The following is an 8,218-nucleotide window of genomic DNA, read 5'->3' as shown; positions in this document are numbered from 1 at the left end:
ATTACAAGGAACCCAAGGGTCTAGGAGCGGTTTGATCTCCCTTATCTTCTTCGCTATAAGCCTGTTCGCATGGGCGCGGACGACGGAGGCCTCGCCTTGTGCAAGTTGATGCCGCTTGATAATGATGCGTGTGATGTCAAGATGCCATCGCTTAAGGGTATGTCCTGGGCTGGCACAAATGGAGATTGGGTTGTTTATATTGGGTACAATTGCAACTGGGAACTTATGAATGTGTACACTCGTCAGCGGATTCCACTTCCAAAAATCTCCGAGTGCCCTGAGGTTGAGCACACAGATGATCTACGTACGTTCAAATACGATCATGATGACTGTCGTCTACTAAAGATAGCAATTTGTCGAGTTCCCAACCACTCTTGGAATTACAAGAACTATCAAGTTGTTGCTATCTTCGACAAGCTTGTTGCCGTCCTTCGTGGTTTGACTGGATGGATATTGCTCAAAAATCAGTTTCTATACACGGATGTGTACTGTGATGCAATTGAATACGAGGATCTTGTGTTTGCTGCCACCACTCGTGGCACTGTTTTTGCATGGGATCCTCGTAGTTTCGGTACGTTTGTCTTCCACCGTCATTATAATTGTTTCATCCACATGCATGCGGGTTAGCAAGTTTCCCTTTACTAATTAACCTTCTTCTTGTGTTTCCAAGGTCCTGTGAACATTCCACTACCTATACTTGAAAAAATTTATAAGCAAGGGGGAGATGACGATGGTGATGATCACGAGCATGAGGAGGAGCAGAACTTATATACTCAGTGGCGCCTGGCAACTAATTCCGATGGATCATGTAACACCCCGCATGTAACTTGCCATATTTGTAACTCCGACTCTTGCCATTTCCGGCTATGTGTTATGATATTCCCTCCATTGTCGGGTTTTGTCTTTCGTTTTTTATTTTGTCATGTCATGCATTTTCATATCATGTCATCATGTGCATTGCATTTGCATACGTGTTCGTCTCATGCATCCGAGCATTTTCCCCGTTGTCCGTTTTGCAATCCGGCGCTCCTATCTCCTCCGGTGCACCCCTCTTGTTTTCTTTCGTGTGCGTGTGTCAAACTTTCTCGGAATGGACCGAGGCTTGTCAAGTGGTCTTAATATACCACCCGGAGACTACCGGTCAAGTTTCGTTCCATTCGGTGGTCGTTTGGTACTCCAACGGTTAACCGGGCATCCGCAATGTCCATTTGAGTGTCCAGCAAAAACCCCCTCCAAAACCAGCCCAAAACCCACAAAACTCTCTTCCATGCTCTAGGTCGTTCGATCACGATCGTGTGGGCGAAAACCGCACCTCATTTGGAGCCTCCTAGCTCCCTCTACCTATAAATATGTGAGCATCCCGAAAAACGAATCGCAGTCTAACCCTAGCGTCCTCCACCTCGCGCCGCCGGACAACGTCCACCCGCGCCGGACACGTCCGCCCGTGCCGGCGGACGAATCGCGCGCCGCCACGTCAGCGTCCGCCGCCGCCGTACCGCGCCGGCCCGCGGAGCCCACGTCAGGCCCCCGCGAGCCCGAGCCGCCCGCGCCTGCCCCGCCGCCACCGCGCCGCCGCGGCCTCCCCGCCGCCGCCGCGCCGGCCGGTCGCCGCCGCCGCAAACCGCCGCGCCGCCGGAGCTCCGCCGCCGGCGCCCCTCCTCCGGCCACCCGAGGCGCCGCCCGAGGCCCCGCGCCTCCTTCCTCCAGCGGCGCCGCCTCCCTCCCTCGCCGCCTCGTCCTCCATCGCCGGCGAGGCCGACGAGCACGAGCCCGAGAGCGGCCAGATCCGATCGGTACCGGCGTTGACTCCCCCCCCCCCCGAGCCCCCTCTATTTTTCCAAGTCATGGAAATTTCATCAGCAAGTGCCTCTGTTCGTATAGCTATAACTCCTTGCATGTAGCTCCGATTCGCGCGTGTTATATGTCAAATTGTTCGCCTCGTGATGCTCCTCATTTTGTTCAATTGCACCATGTTCATTAGAGGTCATCTTGATACCCAAATCTCTGTTGGAAGAGGGCTAGTTGCTGTTATTCTCTGGTTCTTAGCAGAACTTGGAGATTTGTCATTTTTGTATCATTTAATCTGTGCATCTTTTGAGGATGAGCTCTACATGTGTTTTGAAGTATGCCATGCCATCTTTCCAGTGGTGTAGTCCATGTATTTTTGTGATCTCTGTGGTGACTAGCACAAGCATGCAAAGTAGGCCCCGTAATATTTCTGATTTCAGGGACGGTGATTTCTCCAAGTCTGTCTGCTGTAATTTTGTTGCCGTGTAAACTTGATGCTACAGAGAGATCCATGCATATTTTGGAGATGTTCAGTAAGGATGTTTCGTAGCTATAGTTGTAATTGATCCATTACTGCAATTGTTTGCAATTATGGAGTACCATAGCATGACTCAATATTGCTCTACTTTTGCTATAAAATATTTCTGGCAGATTCTTAACATGACATGCAATGTTGCCAAGCTTATTGTAGTTGATCCATACATGCTATGCAATTGTTCTTGCCATTGTTAGCTTCATAAACATGCCATATTACTGTAGGTATGCTTGGTTTGTCATGCATTGCTCTGTAGTGTGTGCATCAGGCTCACAAAGAGGCCTACATATTAATATTTCTGCCATGCTCTGTTTTCTGCCAAGTCTGGAACCTGATAACGAAACTTGCTATGTTTACATGCTTGCCATCATATCTTCTGGTCCTTTTTCTCTTATGGTCAGTAAGGGAATTTTGTCATGTGCTTTTAGTAGAACACTGCCCTGCCTTGTTTTTCTATGTTAAATTCCTTTAGCATGTTGATTTCGTGCTCTGAAAATTGCCACCTGATACTGATTTCTGCCATGTCCAGTTTTTCACCAAGTCTGTGAACCTGTAATCTTTTGCACTTTTGCCATGCTTGTTTGAGCTTGATATGTTGTGATCTAGCCGTAGCTCAGTGTTCATCTTTTGTCAAGAATCTCCTGTAGATTACTCCCATGTGCTTTGTTGCTATGTTGGGGTGCTGTAGCATTGTTACTTGTTGCATTTTAAGTGCTATCCTGCTGTTTATCGCAGATTAGTGTCATTCTTGTTTTGCTTGCCATTTGCAAACCGTGCATCCGTTTCCGGTGATCTTTATATTGATTTCGACCAAAATCATCTCATCTTTCCAGTGGCATGCTTGGTTTGCCAAGTTACTGCCATGTTCATCATTTCCCTTCCGGAGCACGCATATGCATCGCATATCATATCTCGCATATCATACATGTTTTGCATCATGTTGCTTGCGCATTTCTCGTTGTTGATTGTGGTTCCGTTTGTTTGTGTTCTTGTCTTGGGTAGAGCCAGGAGACGAGTTCGTGAACGAGGAACCTGTCGAGTACGCTTACGAGGATCAAGCTTTCGACAACTCTGAGAACCTTGCAGGCAAGATGACCACCCCTCGATATCACTTCTATCTTTGCTATGCTAGTTGTTCGCTCTATTGCCATGCTTCGCTACCTATCATTTGCTATATCATGTCTCCCATTTTAGCCATGTCAGCCCCTAACCATCCTTTCCTAGCAAACCGTTGTTTGGCTAAGTTACCGCTTTTGCTCAGCCCCTCTTATAGCGTTGCTAGTTGCAGGTGAAGTTGAAGTTTGTTCCATGTTGGAACATGGATATGTTGGGATATCACAATATCTCTTATTTAATTAATGCATCTATATATTTTGGTAAAGGGTGGAAGGCTCGGCCTCATGCCTGGTGTTTTGTTCCACTCTTGCCGCCCTAGTTACTGTTATACCGGGATTATGTTCCTTGAGTTTGCGTTCCTTACGCGGTCGGGTGATTTATGGGACCCCCTTGACAGTTCGCCTTGAATAAAACTCCTCCAGCAAGGCCCAACTTTGGTTTTACTATTTGTCGCCTAAGCCTTTTCCCCCGGGTTTTCGCGAGCCCGAGGGTCATCTTTATTTAAACCCCCGGGCCAGTGTTCCTCTGAGTGCTGGTCCAAACTAGAGCCACTTGCAGCGCCAGCTTGGGGAAACTCGAGGATTGGTTTTAGTTGTACGTAGTGTTCATCCGGTCTGCCCTGAGAACGACATATGTGCAGCTCCTATCGGGATTTGTCGGCATATTCGGGCGGCTTTGTTGCTCTTGTTTTAGCATTGTCGAGATGTCTTGTAAACCGGGATTCCGAGACTGATCGGGTCTTTCCGGGAGAAGGTTTATCCTTCGTTGACCGTGAGAGCTTATGATGGGCTAAGTTGGGACACCCCTGCAGGGTATTATCTTTCGAAAGCTGTTGAGGATATGGACCTTAGAGTCACCCGCCAGGAGGGGCCGGGTTACTCGTACGGTTGTTGCCAGAAGCCCGGAGCCAAGTTTCAAGACGATGGGCCGGAGATGGGCTGAGACCCGGATATGGCTTAAGGCCCGTAGTTATAATTATTATTATCGTAGAACTTGTAGCGTAAGGCAAGTATAGTTTAGAGTCCGAGCCGGATACTCTTATAAGCCGGCCGGGACTCTAAGGGCTGCTGGGCGTCAGCCTCCTTATATAAAGGGACGACCCGGCAGCGGATTGAGGGCGACAACAATCTGATCGAGAGCCGGGGATAGTTGTTTAACTCCTGGCGATCGTAACCCTAATCAATATCACCCCAAACTGGACGTAGGCTTTTACCTTCACCATAAGGGGCCGAACCAGTATAAACCCTCGTGTTCCTTATCCCGCATAACCCCTTCAGGCTTCCTAGTTGCGATGGCTCCACGACTAAGTCCTAGCTCAAGGACATCTGCCGTGACAATTCCACGACAGTTGGCGCCCACCGTGGGGCCTACGCACGGTGGATTTGAGTTCTTGAAGGGCAGCTTCGAAGGGATCAAGGGATACGCTGTGGGCCGGATGACCAAGAGTCGTCGCGGCAAGCTCTACATCGATGATGCGGACTGGGGCCCCGACGCCGGCTCAGTTGAGTACGGATACCGGGTCCCCTTTCGCGGAATTCATGTCTTCATTGGCAAGATTGGTGAGCCGGGCCCCGAGCCGGATCTCTGCGCCAATCTCATCAAAACGGCTCAGCGCGCGCAACCCGCCTGAGCCCGGCCTGCCTTAAGGCGCGCTTTTGTGGGATGCATCCATGGAGGGCCCTCTGATCCATCTGGGTCTGGTGATGAGGCGGCCGCCGGCTCTGACGGCGAGTCGGCCACCGATGAATCAAACTCATTGTACCAACTTCAAGATGGCAGGCTCATGGGTTGTTCCGATGGCGACAGTATTCCGGACCTTTTTGAGCCGCCAAGTCAGGTTGGAGTTTTTATGGCTGGTGCGCAGCCTGTTCAGAACCCCGCTGCTGGATCGGGAAACACGGTGCCTTCTCCGGCTCAGGTGCTGATGGATCTCACGGACAAGATGACGGCCCTGTTAACCGCCACGGTTGACCCGGCGAACCAAGCTCAGCATGATGCGGAGGTGGCACAGTTAAAATTGGATTTGATAAAAGCTAAAGAGGATCTTGCAGCGGAAGGGATCAGGATGGCTGCGGAGCGTGCGGCCCTCGACGCCCGGACTCAGCTGATTCAGGCGCAGTCCTTCCAGCTCACGATGGATCAGAACGCGGCCAACGAGGTCATGAGAAGGAGGCACCAGAAGGCCCAGTCTCGACTCCCACCAGTTTTCGACCCGCGCAATCTCTTCAACACACCGAGCGCAGGGTCTAGTAACCCGCCAGGGGTCATTGCACCCGGGTCTGGACCCCTTATTCAGCCACGAGTGATGGGGCCTCCCCAGGTACCCCCTGCCCCGCCTCAGTATGTGCCAATACCGCCGGGTCATTATGATAACCCGCTGGAGAACATGGTGGCTGCGGCAGCACGACTGGCGGCTCTCCCCGTTGACGGCGACTCTCCGGCGGCCATCGAAACCCGCCGGGTCAGGGAACTCCTGCAGACGGCACTAGCACAGCAAGAGGCGTACTCCTACAGCCGCGACAGGATCCACTCGACCCCTCGTCCAGGCCAGAGCCCGAGTTACAGCCGGCACATGGTCTCAGCAACCGGCTCAAGTAATGTCCGACGCCATGACCCGCCCCCTGGCCATGGCCCAGCTCATAATGGAGCCTTCTACGCAGCAGACCAAGCGCGGCAAGAGGCGGAGCAGGTGCCTCAATTGACGGCTTATCAGACCCCCCCGGCTTATCCGACGACGTCCGTTGATGTGGGTATTTCTACCAGGACCGGGGGTGTCCCTTGTTTGGTACCAGCCATCCGTAATGAACGTCTACCTAAGGACTTCAAGGGCCCTAGGAAGGTGCCTAACTATACAGCGGACTTACAGCCTGCAGCCTGGATTGAGAGTTATGAGATGGCTATGGAATTGCTGGAGGTCAGTGAGGCGGTCATGGCCAAATATTTCACCATGATGTTAGATGGAACTGCCCACACGTGGTTGAAAGGGCTACCGCCGAACTCCATTGGGTCTTGGGCTGAGCTGAAAGCCCGGTTCATTCAAAACTTCAAAGATACCTGCAGGCAGTCTATGTCAATTGTGGATCTGACTAACTGTAAGCAGCAGGAGGGTGAATCCACGACCCATTGGGTTCGCCGGGTCAAGGAGATCATACATTCATCAGATAAGATGGATGCCGGCTCTGCAGTCTTAATGTTGGAACAGAACTGTCGCTTTGTGCCCCTTAAGATGAAACTCGGGCGGCTTAAGCGCGACTGCACCGTTATGGGTACCCTAATGGCGGCTCTTGTCAAGTACGCCGATTCTGATGGTACCAAGGATCCCCCTTCAGACGATGAAAGGACAGGGAAGGGAAAGAAGAACGACAATGGCAAGGGTCCTCAGTTTAACCCGGGGAACCAAGGAGGAGGCAAGCGTAAGGCCGATGGCAGCCTAGAGTTTGTAGCCAACGCCAACTCCCAAGGTAGTAACCCGCGACGCAAAGGGAGGCCCCCTCCCCGAGGCGGCGGGTCAGGTCCAACGCTGGAGCAGCTGTTGAATGAACCTTGTCCAAGGCATGGCTCTAGAGAGAAGCCAGCGACTCATCTGTGGAAAGATTGCGCGATCATGAAGGCCTTTAAGAGCTACAATGGCCCGGGCGGCGGCTCAGGCGCCGGCGGTTTTCATGGCCCGGGCGGCGGCTCAAATTCCGGTCCTCAGAATGGTCAAGGGGGCTTTAATCAACAGGCGGGTCAGGGTCATCAACAGCAACAGGGGGGTTATCAGACCAACCCAAAACAGCTTAGCGGTGGACAGTATCATGTGTTCACCACTAGTTTGTGCAAACGAGATCAAAAGCTTCACAAGAGGGCTGTGAATGCTGTTGAGCCGGCGGTTCCACGCTACTTGCGGTGGTCTGAGCAGCCTATAGTGTGGAGTAGGGAGGATCACCCTCCCCAGGTGGATAACCCGGGCCACTTGGCCTTAGTGGTGGCTCCTCAGGTGGGAGGTTATAAGTTCACAAAGGTACTCATGGATGGAGGCAGCAGCATCAACATCCTATATTATGAGACTTTTCGCCGTATGGGGCTGGTTGATAAGAACCTCAGCCAGTCAAACACTATCTTCCATGGTGTGGTACCTGGTAAGTCGGCTTATCCAGTCAGCAAGATCGAGTTAGAAGTGGCTTTTGGTGATGAGAACAACTACAGGGTGGAGAAGTTGACCTTTGAGGTGGTTAAGATAAGAAGTCCATACCATGCTATATTCGGACGGCCGGCTTATGCCAAGTTCATGGCACGGCCGTGTTATGTGTATTTACAGCTCAAGATGCCGGGTCACAATGGGACCATCACGGTTCACGGCAGCCGGAAAGTGGCTCTCGAGTGTGAGGAAGGTGATGCAGCTTATGCAGAGTCTGTTTGTGCAACCGAGGAGTTGAAGTTTTACAAAGACAATGTTGACCCAACAGACATGACTTCTCTAAAGAAGCCGACTACGGAGGCTGAGCCGGCGATGAAATTTAAGTCGGCTGATGAAACTAAGCTTGTTGATTTTGTTCCAGGAGATTCATCTCAGCAGTTTAGCATCAGTGCCAATCTGGATCCAAAATAGGAAAGCGCGCTCATCGAGTTCATCCGTGAGAATAGGGACATCTTTGCGTGGAAGCCTTCTGACATGCCAGGTGTACCTAGAGAACTCGCTGAGCATACTCTCAATGTTGATCCAAAATTTAAGCCAGTCAGACAGTTCCTTCGACGGTTTAATGAGGAGAGGCGGAAAGCCATTGGTGAGGAAGTGGC

The sequence above is a fragment of the Triticum aestivum genome, chromosome 4D, assembly GCF_018294505.1.
Source record: "Triticum aestivum cultivar Chinese Spring chromosome 4D, IWGSC CS RefSeq v2.1, whole genome shotgun sequence".
Lineage (NCBI taxonomy): Eukaryota > Viridiplantae > Streptophyta > Magnoliopsida > Poales > Poaceae > Triticum > Triticum aestivum.
The sequence above is the reverse complement of the archived record's forward strand: the minus strand, read 5'-3'. Positions refer to the sequence as shown.